This window comes from Stegostoma tigrinum, unplaced genomic scaffold (genome assembly GCF_030684315.1).
Source record: "Stegostoma tigrinum isolate sSteTig4 unplaced genomic scaffold, sSteTig4.hap1 scaffold_83, whole genome shotgun sequence".
Lineage (NCBI taxonomy): Eukaryota > Metazoa > Chordata > Chondrichthyes > Orectolobiformes > Stegostomatidae > Stegostoma > Stegostoma tigrinum.
The window spans coordinates 1,100,462-1,127,400 of NW_026728779.1; the positions used below are offsets into that span (position 1 = coordinate 1,100,462).

The following is a 26,939-nucleotide window of genomic DNA, read 5'->3' on the forward strand; positions in this document are numbered from 1 at the left end:
TCTAAATTGACAATATTTTTGTTCAGAGTTATGAAATATCCCCTGAAACATCTGCCATTGCTTCTCTATGGTCTTTTAAACTATTTTCCCAGTTCAACTCTGCCTTTATACTCCTGAGTTATCTTCAATGAAAGTTAAAGATATTAAACAGTTTCAGACCAAATTCTCATCCTCGTCCTTGATGTAAAATTCTACCACATCCTGATCATTCTTATCCAGAGAATCCTGTACTATGTTATGGTTGATGAGTTGTATCTCAAAACATACTACCAGGTCTAAAATATCTTAATCCCTGCTTGGTTCCAGTGGTACAGTTTTAAGACTCCAAATGCACTCTATGAATATATCCTGAGGGGTAGATAACTGCTCTTAACATCAAGGTGCCGTTCAACAAAATATGACATCAAGGAGCCGTCGCAAAGCTGCAGTCAGTAAGAATCAGGTGAAAAACCCTCTGCCGGCTGGAACCTTACCATAAAGGAAGTGGTTGTGGTTGTTGGAAGTCAGTTGCCCCAACTCCAAAGCATCACTGCGGGGGTTACGTAAATTTGTGCCCTGAGCTCAACCATCTTCAACTGTTTCATCAAATGCCAAATGCCATCCCTCCGTCAGAATGCCATACGTGGGGATGTTCTCAGTTGATTGTGCCATGTTCAGCACCACTCATAGCTCCTCAGATGCTGAAGTAGTCCATGTCCACAGAACATAAGTGATGAGAAGCAAGTGGTAGTTGTGCTGTGCAACTTACGGGCAATGAACGTCACCATTAAGGAGAATCTAACCATTGCCCCATGACTTACACTCCTTTACTGCCAATATGCTGAGGCTTATCAGGTTTCCAGAAACTGAATTGGACCAAACTTGTAATTATTGTGACGACAAGAGCAGGTCAGAGGTTAAGAATTCTGCAGTGAATAATGAGCCCCCTACCTACACAAAGCCTGTCCACCATCTATAAAGCCCAAGTCAGGAATGTAATCTCCACTGGTCAGGACTGGTGCAGCTCCATCAACACTCAGGAAGCTTGAATCATATGGACAAAGCAGCCTGTTGGATTGGTACCCCACCCACCACCTTCAACATCTGTTCTATCATCAGTAATGTATAATTAGTGCCCCATGCAAGTTTCCCTCCAAGCCACACACACTATCCTGACTCGGAACTATATCGCTGTTCATTAATAGTCATTGAGTGAAGATTCTGGAGCTTCTTTCTGAACAGCACTACTCTAAGGACTGCAGTTATTCAAGAAGGCAGCTCACCACCACCTTCTCCAGGGTAATTGGGCTTAGCCAGCAACATCCACATCCCGTGAATAAAAAAGAATCTTCCAGGCTATCTGTGCCAATTGGGTTCACAGTTTATGATAACATCTTTCTTACAAGATCCCATTACTTCTTGGTCTATCGACTGTATGCTATCCTGGACTGTACCTTCTGTCAGGGGATCTATGAATCTGAAACTGTCACAGCTGTGACTTCTTTCCTTTGCTGTTCCTTATCTCTACCCAAACTGATTGTCTATTTTGCCTGGGAGCCAGTTGGCTGGTTTGTAATTCAGAGTGATACCAACAGCCTGGGATCCGACACTGTCTGAAGTTACAATGAAGGAATCTTCTTCTCAACCTCTCTCCTCATCTGAGGTGTGGTAACCTTCAATTTCAACCACCTCCAGTTATCTCTCTCGACTGTGAGAGCAGACCTGTGGTCCCAACTGGGACTATAGTGACTTTGAATCTCCAAACCAAGATAATTTCTCACCAATGTATTGATCTCATCTTTGACACAAGACAAAAAAACAAACAAATTAAACCCAATGAGATGAATTTTGGATCACTGGATTACATGGCATAATTGGACAACGAAATGCACTATTGTTAAAATAATTCGGAATTCAACCAGAAAGGCCACTAATGTGAATCCTGGATCTGTGTATCATTTGAAATTATTTAATTGGATAGTTTCAGTATTTGGCCACAGGATGGAGAAATCTGCTGAGGTGATGTACCCAGAAGATAGAAAGATGATAGAAATGTTTGGAGAGATATGGGCCAAGCACAGGCAGGTGGAACTAGTTCAGTTTGGGATTGTGATCAGCATAGGCTGGTTGGACCAAAGGATCTGTTTTCATGCTGTATGACTCTATGAAACTCAAGCTTAATTGTCCGAAACTCACATTCAGACATATCTAACCTTGATCATAATCTTACAGAAAGATAGCCGACTTTATCCCTCAGAGTTGCAGACTCTTCAATTTTACATCCTCAAAGACATTTAGCAGGAATAGCATGGATTATAGAGTGAGTTGAGTAGATTAGTTCATTATTAATTCTTAACTAAATTTGATTTATTTTACATTTTTAGACAACATCAGGTGAAGATGTGCGTGATTTCACCAAGGTGCTGAAAAATAACTTCAGATCAAAGAAATACTTTGCCAAACATCCTCGCTTGGGTTATTTACCACTACAAACAGTCCTAGAAGGTGAGAACCTTGAGATGTAAGTTTATTGATGTGAGATTTACGAATGTATCAATGCCCATTTGGGGGTTGACAAATATTGCAGCATTATTCGTTCTGCAGCTTAGCAGGAGAGTGAGGTTGTCCATTTGCGCCGATATCAGAAGTACACAATACAAGAACAAGAGGGGCTTAACTGATAGCATCGGTCCTCTCGCCTTCAAAACAGTGTAGTTACTCAGAGTGCATCTGCTGTGGACTTGTTGATACTGTCACTAACGTGCAACCTTCCTTGATATCTTTCTCTGTCCTCCAGTTCTGTCTTTTAAAAACTACAATCAATTACCCTCTCCTCAAAAGGAAAGAACCTTTGGCTGAACAGAGAACAAAGAACAGTACAGGCCCTTCGGCCCACGATGTTATGCCGACCTATTATCCCACTCATATCAAACTACCCTGCATACCCTTCATTTTACTATCCTTCATGTGCCGATCCAAGAGTCGTTTAAAAGTCTTGAAATGTATCTGACTGCACTACCACTGCTAGCAGCGCATTCCACACACCCGCCACTCTCTGTGTAAAGAACCTACCTCTGACATCTCCCCTATTCCTTCCTCCAGTCACCTTAAAATTTCTCCCCCTCGTAATAGTCATTTCTGCCCTGGGAAAAAAAATCTTACTATCCACTCCAGCTATGCCTCTCATCATCTTGCATACCTCTATCAAGTCACCTCTCATTCTTCTTTGCTCCAATGGAAAAAGTCCTCGCCCCCCCTCAATGTTTCATCATAAGACGTGCCGTCCATTCCATGCAGCATCCTGCTAAATCTCCTCTGCACCCTCTCTAAAGCTTCCACATCCTTCCTATAATGAAGCAACCAGAATTGAACTCAATATTCTAAGCGCTGCTCCATCCCCACAAACTAATGCTCGATTCCAAATCCCTTTTCTCTTGATGCTTTAAATTCAATGCTGTCTTTCGTGTAATTTCATATTTGAATTCACTGGTCCTGAGCCGCTCGCGGCGATGTGCCCCCGCGGTCCTGCTACAGTGCTTTGAGATGGAAACAAACATGACTGATGAAGGTCCACCAGTTGATGTAGTACGTTTAGATTTCAAAAAAGCATTTGATAAATTACAACTCATAAGGTGACTCAAAAGAAAGCAGCCCATGGGTTCAAGGGTAGTATATTAGGATGGACAGAGGACTGCATCGCAAACAGAAGTAGAGAAGGGGCAGCAGGATGGTAACTTATAACTGGTGTCCGGCCACAGGGCCCCTGCTGCGGAGGCCGTACACCTAATGTTGCCTGGGTTGATTTCGGAAATGGAGGAGGGGATTGCCATGCTTAGGAATGTTGGGCGGATGGGATTTATAAGATTGAGAGAAATCTTATTTTTTCAGCATTTAAGATTCTTAAGAGGCTTGATAGTGTATATCCGTAGAGAATGCTCCCATTTGTGAAATATTTTATGACCAGAGGCCACATTTTCATATTAGTTGCCTGTTAATTCAGGGGAAGAATTACTTCTTTCAGGTGGTAGCAATCTATTCAACACTTTAGCAGAGAAGGTTTTCGAGGTAATGCCATCAATTATATGCTAGGCTGAGATGGCCCGTTTAATTTTCAAATCAAGAAACAACAATAATGAGGAAAGGGTAGTCTTCACAGTGGAAGATACTTCAAGGATCCCCTTATCCCTGTATTCTTTAGTAATGAATTAAATACATCACTACCACACCATCACTACCATTACAGAAGTAGTAGTAGACAATCTAATGGAGTAAAAGCAGATCAGACTCTTTGCCCTGATGGTTTACTTTCTATGATTCCAAACAAAGGAGCTTCAGAGTTGGTGTATGCATTGATTGTAATTTCTGAAAAAGGTTTCGATTCTCGAGAAGCATCTGAGGGCTGGAAAACTGCCGATGTGACATCCCTATTTAAAAAGGAGAGAGGCAAATTGTTGGAAATATGTGGCAATCAACTGTGAAGAAAATAATAGCAGGACATTTGGAAAATCAGAATCTAATCAAACAGAATCACCATAGCCTGACGAAAGAGAAATTATGTCTGGCTAATTTGTTTGGGTTTTTCGAGGAAGTCCCAACCAGAATTAGTAGAGGAAAACCAGTAAATGTGTTGTATTTGGACTTTGAGCAAACATTTGAGAATGTACTCAAAAGTAATAAGCTAAGAGCTGAGGTTTTGAAGGTAGTATATTGCTATGGATCAGTAGGCTTTGCATGGCCAGGAAGGAGAGATCACATCTACAGTGAAATGCACCAAGTGAATAGATATTTTGGGGAATTTGGTGGCAATGTGGTAAGTCAGTGCAGAGGGTAAGAGGTGCTATTTGCTTGCTTTTTTTGCCTGATAGTTGGTCAGCTTTTTTTTTTGAGACAGGACAAATTGAAGCCAGAAGCGGGGACCCAGAAGGTGAACCCGGTTCATTGGTTGGTGATAGCTACTGGTTTAAGAATCTATTATCGGTAATTTTCAGATTGAAAGTAAATCGGAGAAATATATACAGGCTACAAACTAATGTTTTTAAATCAAATTAAGATTTAAGTAATTGAAATGGAGATGCCGGGCCAATGATGATTTAAACCTCCATGACGGGGGAATGGTCAGACACCATACTCCAGCTCAGGGTTGATGAACTGGAATTTCAGTTTCGACCAATCAACAAATCATGCGGGGGAGAGTTACCAGGGAATGCTCTGTTTCCGGAGGCAGTCACACACCTTAGATTAACTACCTGAAGCTCGGTCAGTGGCCAGGGACGTGAGACTGTGACTAAGGACAGGGCAGGTGGAAGGATCCAGGATGTCGTGCAGAAGGAACCTTGGCCTTTGATCTTATCGAACAGGTTTGAGATTCTTTCTTCCTGTGTGGATGAGAGGTCAGGGTATATGGAAGATGAGTAAACTGACTATAGCACGGTGGTACAGGGGGACATTCAAGAGGGGATAAAAAGTGAAATGTAGTTATAATCAGAGGTAGTATAGTTAGCGGAATGAACATTGTTGGTTGTGACTAGGATCGAGAGTCTCGAAAGTAGTGTTGCCTGCCTGGCGCCCAGGTTTAGGATATTCCGTCTTGGCTACCAAGGAATTTGAAGTGGGAGGTGTAGAAATCCAGCTATCGTGGTGGACACAGGTACCATTGATATGGAAGAAAGAGGAAAGAGGTTCTGCTGAGGGATTATGAGCACTGAGGTGCTGAGTGAGAAGGCAGAACCAAAAGGTAATAATCTCGGGATTCTTATCTGAGCAATTTGGCACGGTGTGAACAAAACTGAAGATGTAAATGCATTGTTCAAATGATGGCATGGCAGAAATGTGTTTGAATTCATGGGACATTGGCATTGGTATGGGGAAGGAGGGAGTTGTTCCGGTGGCATAGGCTTGATGAGAATCATATTGGGACAAGTATCCTGGCAAAAGACATAGCTAGGTCTGGGGGTAGGGCATCAAAGTGAAAAGTGTGGAGCGGGTGAGTCCAGTTGCATGGAAAATTATGGAAAAAGTTAGAAGCTAGTAAGTGCTCAGCAAAGTTTCCAGAGCAAGTAATAGGACAAAAAGTATGGAAATAGTCAGGAGTCTCATTTCAGGTGCAGCAGATAAGAAGGGTGGCCATAAATGCCAGACTGAAGGTCTTTTATTTAATTGTAGGGAGTGTATTAAACCAAGTGAATGAGTTTGTGGTGCAGATTGAAATTGACAGATGTATTGTTCTGGGTATCATAGACATGTGGTTGTAAGGGGATAAGTGTTGGGAACTAAATATCCAATGATACATGTCCTATCGAAAGAACAGACAAATGGACAGAGATGCCAGGGTTGGCTTGTGAGTAAGAAATGGGGCAACGCTGAAGGAACCACAGGTCTTGAGCTTGTTTATTAATGACTTTGAGGAAAATGTGAATGTGCTGTGGCTAAATTTGTAGATGACTCAAAAATATTTGCAAAGACAAGGCATGGCACAGAAACAGAGATTTACCAGGATGTTACTTGGATTGGAATGTATTAGCTTTCAGGAGGGCTTGGTGGCAATGTTGTACAATAATAAATGTAATGAGATCAACCATGATCTCACTGAATGGTGGAGGAAATTCAATGGGCCAAATGACTTTTTGAGTGAGTCTTGTTGTTTGACAATGAATTCGTAAAGGTGTTTTTTTTTGTCTCTTGGATGAGATGTAAAAATGAAATGTGTACGCTTCCTTTTCATCTGGCAATAAATTATCGTTCTGAACGATTTCCATTGACTAGTGGCAATCTGACAAGCATCACGATGTAAAGAGATTCTTAGCTTCTTTTTAATTGTCAAGTTATTCTTTGGAATTAATTCAGCATATATTTTTGCATCTCAGGAATTATATTCATCACTGCATCTCAAAAAGTACTCTGTTGTATGATAACAGCATTTTAAAGAACACTCTTCAATGGTTGTGATTTTCAGTTGCCATAACACACATTAAATTACATTGTTGGCCAATCTGTCCATGATTATTTCATTGTCTTACATTTCAAACAGACAAGGAAATATTGGTGATGCAATGAAGAGTTTGATGATAAAATATAATTACTGTTACGGTTTCCTCTTGGACGAAATATTCTCATCAAATTGACTGGTCAAGGAAATGGGACACTGACTGTGAGTACTTTGAGTGTTTAAGTGATTCCTAAAATGAAAATTATGACCTTGATTTCTCTTGCATGCAGATATGAAGAGACTATTTTAAAAATCCTCTCGGTTCGTGGTTCAGGCATAAAGGTGTCACATGCATATTTATGTATATACATGTACATGTGTAATCTGAAAAGAAAATGACGATAAATCACTTGTTACAAGGTGAGAATGAGTTATCCAGACAGTAAGAACTGCCAAAGTTGGTGTCTGAGATAACACATTGTGGAGCTGGGGGAAAGCAGGCAGCATCAGAGGCTCAAGAAAGTTGATGTTTTGGGTCAGGACCCTTCCTCCAAAATGGAGGGTGGATGGGAGCTCAGAAACAAATAGTGTGGAGAGGGAGGAGGTGCTGGGGAAGGTAGGTGGGATGGTGATAAATGAGTACTATCCAGATTGGAACAGATTTACCCCAGAAGGTATTGAATACAAGTTCCAAATCACTCTCAAAATCCTAGTGACTGTTAACATTCATGTTTTTTTTGTCTGTGTGTTTCAGTAGTTGCATGTCAGTTTGAATGGTTCATTGAGAGTGAGGAACCTATGGACTCACACACACCATCATGGAATTTAATTCAAAGAGTGACTCCTCTTCAAAGTACTTAGTCGCTTTTAAAATCTTGACCATTTCTGCTGTCTAGTTGAACAAGTGTAGCTGAATACTGCTTCGATAGGAATTAGTGTTTAATAGGAACATATTTGTGAAACTTACAGTTCCTCAAGCTTTAGCATAAACTGTTGGAGACTTTCGGCGCTTGCAAAAAGGCTCACCTCTCTTAATACTGAAGGAAAATTGGAGTTTAAAAGTAAGTTCATCCGCTGTCAGGGAATGAAATGTTAATGTTGACTTGAATATAATTTTTTAAAAAGTAATATATTTGTGTAGCACTAAACTCAAATTAAAATTTGGATATGCCAGTTGACTCCTGTTTGACACTGTATGGAATGGCGGTGACATCAGATTCAGTGATGATTGAGAATCTAAAGAATATGAGGATAAGATTTAACATCCAAATATCATTGAACTCTTCAAGGAATGTATTACTGGAAAAGGGGGAAAGCATGTATGTCTATAAGAATTGAATACACTCTGAAGGCGGTGGCACAGATGAAACAGACCTGTGTGCTAAAACTTATCACAAATTTCACATTGAATGGAGCAGTTTAAACAGGCTGGAGGAAGCAGACATGCCAGCGCAAACTTTTGAATTTGTGCATTCTGTTCATAAACATCAGCAAAATTGTGGGAACCTGTTTATTCTTTCTCTTTTATTGCACAGAACCATACGATTACACTAATTTTGATTAGGAATTTAAAGATTATGAGCCCTGTCCGTTTGACTCGCAGTTTGGTACCATAGGTTGGTACGATCTTCGTTCAAGAAGGAAGAGGGATGTTCCAGACACAGAAAATCGTCAAACCATTTACTACAAAGTCTGTTTCTGCTTAGTATTAATTAATGCAGTTAACATTTTCAGATCGACATGATTGCAGAATGGAGTCAATAAAACAAATTCCATCTGATATTCAACATAAATTTTAAGTTTGGGATAACAAGCTCACAAGAAAGATGACCTGGTTTTAGATATCACTTGGGACCACAGACTAACAGACAAAGGAACAAAGCAAAACGACTCTGCGATTTGATGTAGAAACTCCTGACTCTGAAGCCTGCAGCCGCCCTCCAATTCTCAAGTCAGAAGTGTGTCAATGATGGTGCAGATCCAACAACACTGGAAACGATCTTGAGTCTAGACCAAAGCAGCCCCTTGATTGGCACCGTATCCATTCTCTCCACAACCAACTCCAAGACACAATAATGTGTCCATATACAAGATGCACTGCCACATTTTTTTCCAACTATTCTTACACCCGCCTTTCCAGACTTAGAAAACTCATCTTCAAGGTCAAGGACATCAGACATGGTAGCACTAATCCCAGTAAAAATCACCTCCAAGCTACTCTCAAACTGATTTGGAAATGAATGATTGTTCCTGAGTCAATATTAGTAATCTCTTTTGGAACAGCATTGTGGGTCTGTGTACAGCAACATGAAGCTGTTCAAGAAGTCAATTTGTGCTGGACAATTAGCAACAGCTATGTCTCATTAAAGAATAAATAAATCGGAAAGAAATCCATCTGAGAGTCACAAGCAAATGGGTAACTTTTTTTTGTTCACTCTGCAGCTCGTGGGCTATTACCAATTTTGACAATGACAAATGAAGCTTTTGTTTGGTTTGCTATTGATAGCAGCTGTCCACAAAATAAAAACAATTGGCATCAGAGATAATGGGAAGTGCAGATGCTGGAGAATCCAAGATTACAAAGTGTGGAGCTGGATGAACACAGCAGGCCAAGCAGCATCTCAGGAGCACAAAAGCTGACGTTTCGGGCCTGGACCCTTCATCAGAAAAGAGGGAGGAGGAGAGGGCTCTGAAAGAAATAGGGAGAGGGGAAGGCAGATTGAAGATGGATAGAGGGGAAGATAGGTGCAGAGGAGACAGACAAGCAATAAGGAAGGGGAGGATCAAATATGAAGGTAGGCTAGCTAGTCATATCAGAAATCATAGTAACAGCTTCTTTCAATACATAAGAAACAAACGTGAGGCAAAAGTAGACACTGGGCCACTCCAAATTGATGCTGGAAGGCAAGTGGTGGGAGATAAGGAAGTAGCTGAAGAACTTAATAAGTACTTTGCGTCAGTCTTCACAGTGGAAGACATGAGTAATATGCCAACAATTAGGGAGAGCCAGGGGGCAGAGCTGAGGATGGTAGGAATTACAAAAGAGCAAGTGCTAGAAGAGCTAAAAGGTCTAAAAATTGATAAATCTCCTGGCCCCGATGGGCTATATCCTAGAGTTCTGAGGAAGGTGGCTGAGGAAATAGCAGAGGCTTTGGCTATGATCTTTCAAAAGTCACTGTAGTCAGGGAAAGTCCCAGATGATTGGAAAATTGCTGTTGTAACTCCGTTGTTTAAGAAAGGATCAAGGCAAAAGATGGAAAATTACAGGCCGATTAGCCTGACCTCGGTAGTTGATTAAAATTCTTGAATCATTGTCAAGGATGAGATTTCGAAATTCCTGGAAGTGCAGGGTCAAATTAGAACAAGTCAGCATGGATTTAGTCAGGGGAGGTCGTGCCTGAAAAACCTGTTAGAATTCTTTGAAGAGGTAACAGGTATGTTAGACCAGGGAAACCCAGCGGATGTTATCTATCAAGACTTCCAACAGGCCTTTGATAAGGTGTCTCACAGGAGGCTGCTGAGCAACGTGAGGGCCCATGGTGTTCGAGGTGAGATACTGGCCTGGATTGAGGTTTGGCTGTCTGACAGAAGGCAGAGAGTTGGGATTAAGGGCTCTTTTTCAGAATGGCAACCAGTGACGATGGTGTCCCGCAGGGTTCAGTGGTGGGGCCGCTGCTGTTCACCTTATATGTTAATGATCTGGATGAAGGGACTGGGGGCATTCTGGCGAAGTTTTCCGATGATACGAAGATAGGTAGACAGGCAGGTAGTACTGAGGAGGTGGAGAGGCGGCAGTAAGATTGAGACAGTTTAGGAGCGTGGTCCAGGAAATGGCTGATGAAATTGAATGTGAGTAAATGTGAGGTTTTTCACTTTGGTAAAAAGAATAGAGACATGGAATATTTTCTAAATGGTGAGAAAATTCGTAAAGCAGAAGTACAAAGGGATCTGGAATTCTTGGTCCAGGATTCTCTAAAAGTTAACTTGCAGGTAGAGTCCATGATTAAGAAAGCGAATGTAATGTTGTTTATCTCAAGAGGGTTGGAATATAGAAGCAGTGATGTGCTTCTGAGGCTTTATAAAGGCCTAGTTAGGCCCCATTGAGAATACCGTGTCCAATGTTGGGCCCCACACCTCAGAAAGGACATACTAGCCCTGGAGCGTGTCCAGCGGAGATTCACACGGATGATCCCTGGAATGGTAGGCTTGACATACGACGAACGGCTAAGGATCCTGGGATTGTACTCATTAGAGCTGAGAAGGTTGAGGGGAGATCTAATAGAAACTTACGAGATAATGTGTGGCTTAGAAGGGGTGGACGCTAGGAAGTTGTTTCTTTTAGGCCAGGAGACTAGGACCCGTGGGCACAGCCTTAAAATTAGAGGGGGTAAATTTAAAACGGAAATGAGACGACTTTTCTTAAGACAGAGAGTGGCGGGCTTGTGAAATTCATTGCCACGGAGTGCAGTGGGGGCCGGGACGTTGGATGCCTTCAAGGCAGAGATCAACAAATTCTTGATCTCACAGGAATCAAGGGCGACGGGGAGCGTGCAGGGAAGTGGAGTTGAAATGCCCATGAGCCATGATTTAAATGGCGGAGTGGACTTGATGGGTCGAATGGCCCTACTTAGACTCATATCTTATGGTCTTAAGTTAAAGGGTCGGACATGAAGCCAATAGAGGTGAGTGTAGGTGGGGAGAGGTCAGTCTGGGGAGGACAGACAGGTCAAGGGGGCGGGAAGCGGTTAGTAGGTCAGGAATGGGGGTTTGGCTTGAGCTGGGAGGAGGGGATCGGGGAGAGGAAGAGCAGATTAGGAACGTGGGGACGAGCTGGGCTGGTTTTGGGATGCAGTGGTGGGAGGGGAGATTTTGAAGCTTGTGAAGTCCACATTGATACCATTGGGCTGCAGAGTTCCCAAGTCTCAGTTAAGGAAGGACAATAAACACTGGTCAGTCAGTCATACATCGAACAAAAAAAGTTTATTTTTTTAAAAAAATAGGATGCATCTGTCAATCAAGTGGCAAAGTATTATCGAGTTTTGAGAAGATTTTTAGCTCAGGATTGAGGTTTTGGATGTAAGATTGCTCACTGAGCTGGAAGGTTAGTTTTCAGATGATTCGTCACCATTCCAGGCAAAATCATCAGTGAGCCTCCAGTGAAGCGCTGGTGTTCGGTCCCGCTTTCTATTCAAGTGTTTAGGTTTCCTTGGGTTGGTCATGTTATTTCCTGTTCTTTTTCTCTGAGGATGGTAGATGGATTTGGAGCCAATGTGTTCTCCCTAGTGTAGTTTGTGTATGGAATGAACTGCCAGAGGAGTGCCAGAGGCTATTATAATCACAGTATTTAAAAGTCACCTGCATGGACACATGAATAGGAAGGGTCTGTAGGGATATGGGCAACATGCTGGCAAATGGAACTAGTCATTTACGACATCTGGTCGGCATGGAGGAGTTGGACTGAAGGGTCTGTTTCCCTGCTGCACAACTCTACGACTCTGTCTTCGTCTCTTTGTGTCTCTCTCTCTCGCCTTAGCTCCCCCCTCCCATTTTCTCCAAACCCACCCCTCGCCACACACACAATCTCTGTCTCTCCATCTTTCTGTGTGTGCCTCACTCTGTGTCTATGTCTCTCTCTCTCTCTCTGTTGTCTTGTCTCTGCCACCTCGCTGTGCACTTCTGTCTCTCTTTCTTTCTCTTTCACTCTGTCTCTTGTGTGTGTGTGTGTGTGTGTGTGTGTGTGTGTGCGCACGCGCGCTCCTCTCTGTCTCTCGTCTTGTCTCTGCCTCCCTCTGTGTGTGTCTCTGCCGTTGTCTCTCCCCTGTCTCTCCGTCTCTCCGTCTCTCCCTGTGAACTTCTCCCTCTCCCCTGCCCCCACCCCCGGCGCTCTGTCTTTCTCTGTGTCTCTCTTCCTCTCGCCGTGTGTTTATCTATCCGTGCATCTCCACCCGCTCAGCAGGGAGCATTGAGTTTTTTTTTAAAAAGTTTAAAAATCTGTTTAAACCCAACCCATCCGCAATCAGACTGCATTTCTAATTCTCTCTCTCACACACACAGTCTGTCTCTTTCTCCCTCTCAGTCAATCCCCTTCCTCTCCTGTTCCTACTCATGCCTTTTCCCCCCACTCTGCCTCGGTGACGAGTCCACTGTCTGGAACCCTTTTCGCGGGAGGGGACTGAGGACCCAGCTGTTCTGCATCGGGATCAGCGTACCACTATCCCGGACCCCTACAGCCTCCAGCATGACCACTGGGCGAGGAGCAGGCATCCAGGCTGCTGGAGCGCTCGCTGCTCAGTGGCTCGGCCCTGCACCGCCTTGGCCGGGAGCGGGGATCCGAGGTGGGAGAAGGCCTCTTCGCCCGGCTCCTGGGCACAGCTACCTGCCTGAACAATAAAATGTGAGACTGGATGAACACAGCAGGCCAAGATCTTGGATTCTCCAGCATCTGCAGTTCCCACTATCTCTGGTACCTGCCTGAACAGCTGCCTGGCACCGAACCCACCCCCTCTCCTCCCCTCCTCTCTCCCCGCCCCCTCCTCCCTTCCCCACCCGCCCCTCCTCCTTCCCCCCAACCCCCTCGTCCTACCCCCCGCCCCCTCCTCCTGCTCCCTCCCTCCATTCATCCATTCCTTCCTCCTGTCAGTCCTCGCTCCCTCCCTCCAGCCATCCATTCCTCCCTCGCTCGCTCCCTCCAGCCATCCATTCCTCCCTCACTCCAGCCGTCGCACCCTCCCTCCCTCACTCCAGTCAGTCAAAACAACAAAGAAAATTACAGCACAGGAACAGGCCCTTCAGCCCTCCAAGCCTGCGCCGACCAAGATCCTCTGTCTGACCAGTCACCTATTTTCTCACGGTCTGTATCCATTTGCTCCCTGCCCGTCCGTGTACCTGTCCAAATATATCTTAAAAGATGCTCATGTGTCTGCGTTGCCCACCTCTGCTGGCAATGCGTTCCAGGTGCCCACCAACCTCTGTGTAAAGAACTTGCCATGCATATCTCCCCTAAATTTTCCTCCTCTCGTCCACGTCCTTTTGGTAATGGACACAGTACTCTAAATGTGGCCGAACCACAGTCCTATACAACTGCAACATGACCTGCCAACTCTTGTACTCAATACCCTGTCCAATGAAGGAAAGCATGCCATATGCCGCCTTGACCACCCTATTGACCTGCATTGTCACTTTCAGGGAACAATGGACCTGAACACCCAGATCTCTCTGTTCATCAATTTCCCCCAAAACTTTTCCATTTACTGTTTCGTTTGCCCTTGAATTTGATCTTCCAAAATGCATCACCTCGCATTTGCCTGGATTGAACTCCATCTGCCATTTATCTGCCCAACTCTCCAGTCTATCTCTGTTCTGTTCTGTAATCTCTGATAGTCCCCTTCACTATCTGCTTCTCCATTCCTCCCTTGTAGTGCGATTAGGCAAGACTTAGGAGGCATAGAATGGGTTAGCAAAATGCAGGGGATGGGGACAATTGAATTGTGGAGCTGGTTTAAGGAACAGATATTGCATGTCCTTGAGAGGTACGTCCCTGTCAGGCAAGGAGGAAGCAATAAGCTAAGGGAACCGTGGTTTACTAAAAAAATTGTATCTCTTGTTCAGCAGAAGAGGGAGGCTGATGTGACGATGAGACCAGATGGTTCAGATGAGGTGATGGAGAGCTACAGATTAGCTAGGGAGGATTTAAAGAGAGAGTTAAGAAGAGCAAGGAGGGTACATGAGCAGACATTGGCTGGTAAATAAAGGAGAGCCCTAAAGCTTTCTATAGGTATGTGAGGAATAAGAGGATGACTGGGCTAGGCAAAGGGCCAGTCAAAGACAGAAGTGGGAAGTTGTGTGTGGACGCTGTGGAGATTGGAGAGGTGCTAAATGAATATTTCTCATCTGTTTTCACTGAGCGACAGGAGAATATTGCAGAGGAGGTGACTGAGTTACGGGCTACTAGAATTGAAAAGGTTACGGTTAGTAAGGATGAAGTGTTATCAATTCGACAACGTGTGAAGGTAGATAAAACCCCTGGGCCTGATGGGATTTTTCCGAGGATTGTCTGGGAAGCTAGGGAGGAGGTGGTGGAGCCTTTGGCCTTGATCTTGGAGTCCTCATTGTCTACAGGTTTTGTACCAGAGGACTGGAGAAGTGCAAATGTTGTACCCTTGTTCAAGAGGGGCAGTAAGAATGACCCAGGCAATTAAAGACCTGTGAGCCTTACGTCTGTTGTAGGAAAAATTTTGGAAAGGATTATAAGAGATAGGATTTATAATCATCTAGAAAGCAACAATGAGATTGGAGATAGTCAACATGGATTTGTCAAGGGCAGGTCGTGTCTCACAAACTTCATTGAGTGTTTTGAGAAGGTGACCAATCATGTGGATGAGGGTCGGGCAGTTGGCGTGGTGTACATGGACTTGAGTAAAGCCTTTGATAAGTTTCCCCATGGTAGGCTATTGGAGAAAATACAGAGGCACGGGATTGAGGGAGATTTCGCCATTTGGATTAGAAACTAGCTTTCAGTAAGAAGGCAATGAGTGGTGGTTGATGGAAAATATTCAGCCTGGAGTCTGATTACTAGTGGTGTGTCTCAAGGATCTGTTTTGAGACCACTGCTGTTGTCATTTTTATAAATGACTTGGATGCAGGCATTGGTGGATGGGTTAGTAAGTTTGCAGATGACACTAAAGACAATGGAGTGGTGGACATTGTGGAAGAATGTTGCAGGTTGCAGGGAGACTTGGATAAACTGCAAAATTGGGCCGAAAGGTGGCAAATGGAGATTGATACGGATAAATGTGAGGTGATTCACTTTGGGAGGAATAATAGGAAGGCAGGACACCGGGTCAACAGAAAGATTCTTGGTAGTGGAGATGAACAGAGGGATCTTGGTGTCCATGTACATAGGTTCCTGAAAACTGCCCCCCAGGTTGATAGTGCTGTTCAGAAGTCTGATGGTGTTTTAGGTTGCATTGGTAGAGGGATTGAGTTGCGGAGATGTGATGTCATTCTGCAACTCTACAAAACGCTAGTGCGGCCTCGCTTTGAATATTGCATGGTCGCTCCATTACAGGAAGGATGTGGAATCGTTGCAACAGGTGCAGAGGAGATTTACCAGAATGTTGCCTGGTCTGGAGCGAAGGTCTTATGAAGAAAGGCTGAGGAACTTGGGTGTGTTCTCATTGGAGAGAAGGAGGCTGAGAGGGGATTTAGTAGAGACATACAAGATGATCAGTGGATTAGATAGGGTGGACAGTGAGAGTCTTTTTCCGAGGATGATGACTTCAGCTGGTACAAGGGGGCACAGCTACACATTGAGGGGTGATGGATTTAAGACAGATGTCAGAGGCAAGTTCTTTTCTCAGAGAGTGGTACGGGGGTGGAATGCTCTGCCTGCCAATGTAGTTAACTCAGCCACATGAGGGGCATTTAAACAGCCCTTGGATAAGCAAATGGATGCTGATGGGATAGTGTAGGGGAATGGGCTTAGATTAGTTCACAGGTCAGCGCAACATGGAGGGCCAAAGGGCCTGTTCTGCGCTGTGTTGTTCCATGTACTATTACAGTTCACAAATCACATTTAACACTAAAATGAGTGGTAGAGTAAAGAGGATAATGAAAATCTGCAGATGGACACAAAGTTTAAGTGAATGGACAAGGGTCTCGCAGATGGAGTGCAATGATGGTAAATGTGAGGCTATCCATTTTGGTAGCAATTAGGGCAAAATGGAGTATTACTTAAATGGTGAAAAATTGTAGCATGCTGCTATGCAGAGGGAGCTGGGCAACCTTGTGTATGAATCACAGAACGTTTGCAGATGCAGCTGGTAATTGAGGCAACAAATGGAATAGTGTCCCTTATAGCTCGAGTGATGCAGTTTAAAAATCGGGAGGGGATGCTCCAGTTGTATAGGGTGCTGGTAAAGCTTGATGTAGAGTAGTTTGTACAGTTTTAGTCTCCTCACTTTAGAAAGGATGTGCTGGCACTGGAGGGGGTGCAAAGGAGCTTCACAAGAATGATTCCAGAATTGAAAATGTTGCTGTATGGGGAGAGATTGAGGAGACTAGGATTGCACTCACTGAAACTTCGAAGAATGAGGGGTGTTCTAATAGCAACTTTTAAAATGATGAAAGAAATAGATAGGAAAGATACACGGAAGTTGTTTCCACTGATGGGTGAAATTACAACTGGGGGGCACAGCCTCAAAATAAGGGTGAACAGATTTAAGACTGAATTGAGGATGAGCTGCTTCATCCAAAGGGTTGTGAATCTGTGGAATTCTCTGCTCAGTGAAACAGTTGAGGTTCCCTGATTGAATGTTTTAAAGGCCAAGACAGATAGATCTTTGAACAGGAAAGGAATTGAGGGTTATGGTGAATGGCGGGGTAAGTGGAGCTGAGTCCGCACAAAGATCAGCCATGACCTTATTGAATGGCGGAGTGAGCTGAAAGAGACAGATGACCTACTCCTGCTTTATTTCTTATGTCCGTATGTCCTTAGATTGCCATCCTTGTCATTCCTCCTTCCCTGGAATAGGCCAGTTCTAAACGCTGATCAGTAGGTCTTTAAATAACTCCCGCGTATCAAATGTCGACTTGTTCAATAAAAGCTCCTCCCAATGAATACTACTCAGCTCCTACCTAATACTCCTTCCCCCAATTTAGTAGCTTCCCACAAGTTCCTAATTGTTCATAGCTATCTTAAAATGTAAGGAGAGGCGATCACCCCGTTTGAAGAAGCTCCTGGTTCAGTGTTTTTCCCCATGTGGGAGTCAGCTACAGGTTTTCTTGTTCCAAGATTGGGGAGGAAATGGCCCAGTGGTGGTATTGCTGGACTGTTAATTCAGAGAGTTAGATAACATTCTGGGGACCTGTGTTCAAATCACAGCACAGCAGATGGTGGAATTTGAATTGAACATAAAAGAAAATCATGAATGAAGAATCTAATGATGACCATGAATCCATTGCCAAATGTCAGAAAAACCCAACTGCTTCACTGATGTCCTTTAGAAAAGCAAACTGCCATCCTTACGTGGTCTGGCCTACTTGTGACTGCAGACCCACAGCCATATGATTGACTCTGAACTGTCCCCTGGGCAACGAGGGATGGACAATAAACACTGCGTAGCTAGTGATGTCCTCCTCCCATTAACAAATAAATAAAATTGGATTCTACATCTTCTGATTGAAGATTGTTTCTTGTTCTCTCAGTAATTTCATCGCTTACAGTCAGTTTCCCTCCTGCCTGTCTTTTTGGAATGTCACGTAGCCCTGCACATTTACCTCCAGTGTTGATCTCCTTATAGCCATGTCTTTGTAATAGCTCTCAAATCATGCCCGTCAACCTGTATGTGTGCTCTTAATTTGTTGATTTTGTTCTGAATACAATGAGCACGCAAGCAAAGAGTCATTAATTTAGCTTTATAACTTTATTTGACCTCTTGACACTATTTACAGCTGTTTTCTGTTTCTGCATGCTGTCCTTTCCAGTCCCATGCTGAGTATTGTTATCCCAATAGTTCTTTAATGTCAGTGTGTGTGTATTCCTGGGCGAATATGCTCGTGTGGTCTACGGAGTTGTGGAGGTCGCAGTTCTAGGACAGCCATTTCATAGGCCTCTGCTGCAGCTAAGAAGAAAAGACAATCTCTTGCTCTGAGCTCTGCAAACCAGGGCGATGTCAAAAAGAAACAAGGTCAAAAGAGTTTCAACAAGAATCTCAAAATTAACTGCTGAATTCATATCAGCATTACAGGGATCGCCCAACTTAGTGGCCACAACATCCCACTTTCTATTCTTCACAAACAATCCAAATTCTGAACTATCCGTATCCCTCTTAACTTTTATGTTTTTTGAGCTAATTTCTTGTGTCTAACTTGTGCATATTTGTGGTGCCTTATGACTTCTTGCGTTTAGCAATTGATAAACTCTCTCTCTCTTGAATTGAGTAAAACCTAGTTTTATAGGATCCCCAGTGTGGAAACAGGCCATTCAGTTCCACAAGTCCACAGCAACCCTACAAAGAGCATCCCACCCAGACCCATCCCCATTCCCTACTCTATCCCTGTCCGCCTGCATTTCCAATGGCGAATATACCTAACCTACACATCCGTGGGCAATGTGGGTAATTCAGCATTCCCAATCCACCTAACCTACATGTTTCCGAACTGGTCAAAACAATGATTCGATATGAATTAGTTAGAATGCAGCTGTTGACTGTCATCTTCCATCCCTGTGTTGGAGCGAGATTTAACATTCAAGATCAAAAATGAAACACTTGAACAAGGTAGTTCAAATTGCGGTTGTTGACTTGCTCGCCGAGTTGGCTTGTTTTCATTGAGACGTTTCGTCACCATGATCAATGACATCATCACTAGAGCCTCCAACAAAACAATGTTACTCTACTCTGTCTGGAATTTATACTGTCCGGTCTGTTACCATGAGTACTGTCATTTCCGGTTTTGATCTGTATGGGTTTGTATGTGGGGGCCCAATTGTATCTGCTTGTTGGTTGCATTATGGGTGGAGAATCACGCCTGTCATACAAAACTGGGACAAGGTAACCATAGTAGCCCAAGCCAAGCATAGACATGCAGAGGAATCCTAGAGGCATGGTTCTCAACCCATTCTCCAGCCTCACATTCTTGGACTCTTCTATTTGAATATGATCACTCAACCATATCCTTTATGACAAACAACAGAGTCTTACATCACAAAATCTTCAGACAGGACTGTCCAGACAGATCCACTTGTTCTCATGATATCATCTTTTGCTGGAGGGATTCCGAAATGTCTACATTCTTCCTCAACTGAGCATCCTTGCGTTTGTGGTTGACAGAGATCTCAGCCATGTCCAACCCATGTCCTACACTTTGGCCTCACCCCTGATGAGGTACCCTGGTCCTCAATGACCAACCCATCAATATCCACATCGAGAAGAACATCAGCCACGATTTCTAACAAGAACCCACCACCAAGCATATATTCCCCTCCCCTCTCTTGTCAGCCTTCCGCAGGGACCATTCCGTTGGGACACCTCGATCCACTCCTTATCCATTCTCAACAGCTCCCCATAACCCAACAGCACTTTCCATGCCACCACAGAAGGCATAACATCTGCCCATTTACTTCCTCCTGCTTCACTATCCAAGGCTTCCAGGGGAAGCAGCGATTTACCCACACTTCACTCAATCTATTCTACTGTATTCACTGCTCACAATATGGTCTCCTTCTGCATCGGGGAGACGAAACACAGACTGACCAACCGCTTGGCAGAACACCTATATTCTGGCCGTAAGAATGGCCCCAGGTTTCCAATTGCCTGTCACTTGAGCGCCCCATCATGATCCCTGTCCAAAATCTCTGTCTCAGGCTTGCTGCAGTGCTCCAGTGAGTGCAAGCTAGAAGAAAAAAACCTCATGTGTGCTTTGCAGAACACCTCCGCTCGGTTCGCAGTAAACAGCAGCACCTCACAGTCGCGAACGGTTTTAGCTCCCCCTCCCATTCCTTAGACGACATGCCCATCATGGGCCTCCTGCAGTGCCACAATGATGCCACCCGAAGGGTGCAGAGGAACAGCAACTCATATTCCACTTGGGAACGCTGCAGCCCAATGGTATCGATGTGAACTTCACAAGCTTCAAAATCTCCCCTCCCGCCACTGCATCCCAAAACGAGCCCAGCTTGTCCCGCCTCCCTAACCTGTTCTTCCTCTCACCTATCCTCTCCTCCCACCTCACGCTGCACCTCCATTTCGTACCAACTGACCTCATCCCATCTCCTTGACCTGTCTGTCCTCCCTGGACTGACCTATCCTCTCCCGACCTTCCCACCTATACTCTCCTCTCCACCTATCTTCTTTTCTCTCCATCTTCGGTCCGCCTCCCCCTCTCTCTCCCTATTTATTTCGGAACCCTGTCCCCATCTCCCTCTCTGATGAAGGGTCTCGGCCCGAAACGTCAGCTTTTGTGCTCCTGGGATGCTGCTTGGCCTGCTGTGTTCATCCAGCTTCACACTTTGTTATCTTGGATTCTCCAGCATCTGCAGTTCCCTTTGTCTCTGAATAAAGGAGAAGGTAGGTGAAGAGGAGACAGACAGGTTAAAGAGGCGGCGGATAGAGCCAGTAAAGATGAGTGTATGTGGGCAGTTAGGGAGGGGATCGGTCAGTCCAGGGAGGACGACCAGGCCAAGGGGGTGGAGCTGAGGCTGGTAGGTAGGAGATGGGGGTAGGGCTTGAGGTGGGAGAGTGGATAGGTGGGAGGAATGACAGGTTAGGGAGGTGGGGATGAGCTGCGCTGGTTTTGGGATGTAGGTGGGGAGGGGAAATTTTGAAGCTTGTGAAGTCCACACTGGTACAATTAGGCTGCAGGGTTCCCAAGCAAAATAAGTGGTACTGTTCCTGCAACCTTTGAGTGGCATTGTTGTGGCACTGCAGGAGGCCCAGGATGGGCAGATGGAATTATGGTGTTGAAGGTGGAGATGTGGTCAATAAGTAGGAGCTTGACGTAGATGCCCTTGTTATCTGGACGTTCCAGAGATGTGTGTAAAGCCAAGGAGAGGGCATCTGCCATGGATCTGCTGCATCAGTAGGTGAATTGCAGTGGATCAAGGTAATGTGGGAGGCTGGAGTTGATGTGACCCATGATCAACCTCTCAAAGCACTTCATAGTGATAAATATGGATGTCAGAGCCACTGGGCAGTCGTCATTGAGGCTTTTGAAAAAAATTGCTGACATTCAGTGCGGGGATCTTAAAGCATTCGCACGAACATCAGAAAATTGGAGAAGCCTCGAGCATATGAGCACAGGTAGTTGAGGGTAGGGAGGGCGTGAATTACAGAAATCAAAGAGGGCAAGATACAGAGAGAGAGAGAGAGAGAGACAGAGATCATAGTGAACAAATGATTGGCCTGGTAGGCAGTGGAAAATACATGATTTTACATGGAACATGCAGATATCTTCGAAAAACAGGACATTGAGTTTTGGAAATTAGCGTTATAGTTGATTTGGAGTGAACCAAGTTACTGTTCAGTTTGGTTGTGGCTTTTGATGAAGGGATGGTCCATCTGAGATGGAAATTGGAGGAAGATTTCAGGATTTTTTCATGTTCTTGTCTTTCTGTTATGCCCCGAGGTAAAAAGCATTGGAAATGCTGTTAATTTTTTGCACGGCGAGCTGCAGAATATTGACCAGTCTCACACCATTGCCATCACCTTGCCCTTGCAGATGCGGATAAAGTTCTCCAAGCTGACAGAAATTGAAAGCACTCGCATCCTGTGACGATGGTAAGTTTACTTTCTTAAAAAAAAATGCTTGCAGCTTAATGAGCATAATAAAGAGCACAGGGGCTCTGGTTAACACTGCTGCCTCATGGCACTAACAACTTGGGTTCAATTCCGCCCTTAGGTCACTGTCTGTGTGGAGTTTGCACATTGTCCATGTGTCTGCATGGGTTTTCTCCGGGTGCTCGAGTTTCCTCCCACGGTGAAAAGATGTGCAAGTTAGGTGGATTGGCCATGCTAAATTTCCCAAGGTGTTCAGTGATGTGTAGGTTAGGTGAGTTATAGGTGGATGGGTCTGGGTGGGATGCTTTGAGGGGCAGTGTGGACGTGTTGGGCTGACGGACCTGTTTCCACATTGTAAGGATTCCCTGAATCATGATTCTATCATTTTACTGAGCGCAAAGGTACAATATTAGCCGGTCATATTTGTCTCACCTCTTTACACATTGACAAGAAAGCTTTAATTTTAGTTTCTATGCATTTGCAAAGTGTCTGCTGTCTCTAACAAGGCTGACTATATCTCCTTCTCTAATGGGCATCTCCTGTCCCCGAACACCAAGAGGTGACACTTGCTTTTCGTTTCGTACAATCAGTAAAACAATAGCCTCCATATTACAGCCAGCGGCTTCTCTTAATGCTCACACACGGTTCTTTTTTTCCTCCAGGTATTGACCACTCATCATTTCTTATTCCTCATCTCATCTCTCTCTCACGCACTCTCTCTCTCTCTCTCTCTCTCTCTCTCTCTCTCTCTCTCTCTCTCTCTCTCTCTCTCTCTCTCTCTCTCTCTCTCTCTCTGTCATTATCTCTCCTCTCGCTGTTATCCCCCATCACTTGACTCACAGGCACAAACAGAAGTTCACAGTCACACTGTGTTGCACATGCATATCCTATCCCTCATGCTCAAACATACTATCCATACACACACAGAACCAGGAACACAGTCTCTCACTCACACATTCTGTCACATTCTCACTCATTCATACTCCGTACTGTCACACAGTCAAGCACGGTCTTGCACACATGCTGTGGCATACTTGCATGCACTGTTGCAGGATCTTTTGCCAATGCTCATACTCTCAAGTACGCACAGACACACACCACCGCCCCCCCCGACAAATCTCTCCCTCACACACTTATGCTTGAAAATTTGCTTGCTCTCAAAGTCACTCGCTCTCACAGACACTCTCACAGCCTCATGCATGCTTGTAACACTCCCTCCTTGTGCTAATTCTTTTCACACACTCTCAAGCACAGACACTGGCGCACACATTCTGTCGTGCGCACACTCACACTTTCATGCACCATCTTTGCACTCTTGAACACAATCATATGCTCACCTCTCTCTCGCACACAGTCAATTTGATTTGAGTCATCATTGTCACTTGTGCCTTGGTACACTGAGAAGTTTTCTTATGCATGCAGTACAGACAGATCATACCATACAAAGTGCATTTGTGAAATGGAACATTGTACATCTTCTCTGTAGCTGTCACTGAGAGCGAGATCCAAAGGGCCTGTTCTGTGCTGTACTGTTCTATGCTGTACTGTTCTATGTTCTATGTTCTAGATTTAAAATTTTAAGTGTTCTATTCAGATCCCCAATAACAGCGGTGAAGATGCAGTTCTTGAATCTTTTCACACATGTATACCAACTTTTTTACATCTTCCCTTCAGTCAAAGGTAGAAGAGAGTGTAATTGTTGGGTGAGAAGGGCCTTTGATTTTGTCAGTGGGTTTCCCGAGGCAGTGGGAAGTACAGGTGGAATCAATGAATGGAAGGCTGGTTTGCATAATGGACTATGCTGTGTTCACGACTCTGTAGTTTCTTATGACCTGAGGAAGAGCTGTTGCCAAACCATGCTGTGATAGGTTGCTTTCCATGGTACATCAATAATTGTTGTCCTTGTGGACACACTGAATTGCCTTAGCCTCTTGGGGAAATGGAGACATTGGTGTGCTTTTTTGCCCATTGTGACGATCTGGGTGGACCAGGAGAGATCGTTGGTGATCAACACTCTGAACTATCTCCACCTCAGCAACATCTCTCTCACTGTCTGATGCTGGCGCGCTCACACTCACATTCTGTCGCCCATTCTGTCTGTCTGTCTGTCTCTCTCTCCCTCATCGCCCATCTCTCTCGCTCTGTCTGTCGCGCGCTCGCTCTCTCCAATTCTGCCTGGAAGAAGAAAGGCAAGAGCCATAATAAATAGGGATTGTTCAGCTAGAGGAACCATGCTGTGATATGCATCCAGACAGGATGCTTTCTCTGGTACATCAATGAAAGTTGTCTTTGTGGACACACCAAACTGCCTTAGCCCCCTGGCAAGTAGAGACAAATGGTGTGCTTTTTTGCCCATTGCGACGATCTGGGTGGACCAGATTTTGCACAGTCGTACCTGTGACTCCATTGTGACATATTAACCAGGTCAACAATGTCATTAAGGGGATCCTGAAGGAGGAGGACCCTAAGACACAGCTCGATGTACACATTGGTAAGATGAGTGATTTGGTTTGGGGTAACGCTTGCACCAGGCGTTCCGAGAGCTAGGCAGTGGATTAAATAGCAGGACCTGTAAAGTTGTAATCTCTGGATTATTCCTGGTGCCACATGCTGAGAAGGCAAGAAAAAGGGGAAGAAAACAGATGAATGCTTGGCTCAAGTGTTTGTGTTTGGGGAGGGATTTAGACTCCTGGATCTGAAGGAGAATTTGTGAGGATGGTATGTCCTCTACAAGTGGGCTGGTCTGCAGCTGAAGCAGAAAGGAACCAAAATCCTTGCACAAGGGTTTGCTAATGTTGTGAGGAATTTAAGCTATCGGCCTTGCAAGCAGTGGGCAGTTGAAGAGCAGGGAATTCACTGAGGGGTGAGAAGCTAATAAAATAATAATTATATTCTGGGATTTCAACTGCACAACATTAATTGAGATTAGACAAAAGTTTGACTTGGGAAATAATTCTTTAAATACATTTGATAGATTATTTTACATGAACATGGAGATGAGCTTGTAAGGCACAGTGCAATGCTGGACCTATTTCTGGGACACAAAGCCAGTGTTCCTTTGGCCCTCGATGTTGCGCCGACCTGTGAACTAATCTTAACCCATCCCCCAACACTATCCCATTATCATCCATATGCTTATCCAAGGACTGTTTAAATGCCCCCAATGTGGCTGAGTGAACTACATCAGCAGGCAGGGCGATCCTTACCGCTCTCCGACTAAAGAACCTGCCTTTGACATCTATCTCAAATCTATTATCGCTCAATGCGTAGCTCTGCCCCCTCAGACAAGCTGATGCCACCATCCTCAGAAAAAGACTCTCACTGTCCACACTATCTAGTCCACTGATCATCTTGTATGTCTCTATTAAATCCCCTCTGAACCTTCTTCTCTCCAATGAGAACAGACCCAAGACCCTCAGCCTTTCTTCCTCAGACCTTCACTGCAGAGCAGGCAACATCCTGGTAAATCTCCTCTGAACCTTTTCCAATGCTTCTACATCCTTCCTGTAATGGGGTGACCAGAAATGCACGCAGTATTCCAAGTAAGGCTGCACTAGCTACATCTTTTAATTTACTAGCACAGAGTACATCGCGTGCAGGATACCTATTGACCTTTAGCCCCATTAGTTTCCCTAGCACCTCTTCTCTGGTGATATTTCCTGTCTTCTTTTTGCCCCTTGTTAATTAAGTAATTTTGAGATGCTATTTGTGTCTTTTGCTGTGCAGACTGGTATAAAGTATTTATTTGTCTCATTTGCTATTTCCTGATTCCCCATTATTATTTTTGCCGCCTCCATTCTTTAAGGGATCTGCTTTCACTTTGACCTCTTCCTTCATTTGTTTAAATAAGCTCTTATTGTCTGTTTCTTTTCTATTTCTCGGCTTTGAAATCTTTCCTTATTTCTGGTTTTCTACTAACCTTGGGCACTGACTGCTGAATTGGCAGAACATTGGAGAGAATGCTTAGGATATGAAATTTTTGGTCTGATAAATAGTATTCGACATGGTGCTGTTGCCTCCGCTCCTGCTCAGGTCTCTCCCAGTTGAAATGCCAAATGTGAGCCTGCCCATGCTCTTCACAGCTGCCCTGCAGCATTAAATGGCTGGAGGCAGGACAGCGGGCACCCTCTTGGATGGAAGTTCTATCTTGTAGAACTCGTGGCCACTTAGAGCCCAGAAGAGTCTGAAGTTGCTGATGGCTGGACGGCGGGTCCCCGACTAGAGGTGCGGAGTGGTCGAGGGTTGTTAGGGGTTTTTAAAAGGTTGGATGAGAGTTTAAGGGCATGAAGTGCCTAGGATCAGGCCAAGGGGCCTGTGAACGATGTTCCCCTACCAACTCACTTTTTCTAGACTGGATTGTGCATGTAAAGCTGACTGTCTTTCTGATTGACATCTATCTCCTGACACAATAGAGGGGATCCCTTAAATTGCCATCAATTAGTCTCAGGAGGTCAAAGGATAGGCAGGCTGCTTGACAGTTCCCCAGAACTTTCACACATGTACGCACAGTGCCCTCCAGATTTTGTGTGTTCTTCCCACCTTCGTATCTGTGGGATGGGGCTGTATAATCGAGCTCATAAGAAGTTATCCTGAGCCTTGAAATAGGACTGGAATGATGCAGCCAAATCTGGTGACTAAACTTCAAGACTAATAATTTTGGTAGTCTTGAATAATAATCATGAAATTTACCCAACTTGTTTTAAGAATGTGACATTTTATCATCAAATTTAGCTAATGCTGTTTTCATTGGAGTACAGGGG

General features: G+C 44.4%; 1 long non-coding RNA gene across 2 annotated transcripts in view; it reads left to right on the forward strand.

Annotated features, from left to right (window-relative positions):
• Window positions 1-6,767: 6,767 nt before the first annotated feature.
• Window positions 6,768-26,939, forward strand: part of LOC132209303 (uncharacterized) — a 34,578-nt gene continuing 14,406 nt past the window's right edge. Inside the window, exons 1-2 of one of the 2 annotated variants that reach the window (XR_009445407.1) lie at window positions 6,768-7,126; window positions 22,028-22,179. This is a non-coding gene — a long non-coding RNA (uncharacterized LOC132209303). The remainder of the gene's footprint in view (window positions 7,127-22,027; window positions 22,180-26,939) is intronic. The other variant, XR_009445405.1, reaches the window with a different exon arrangement.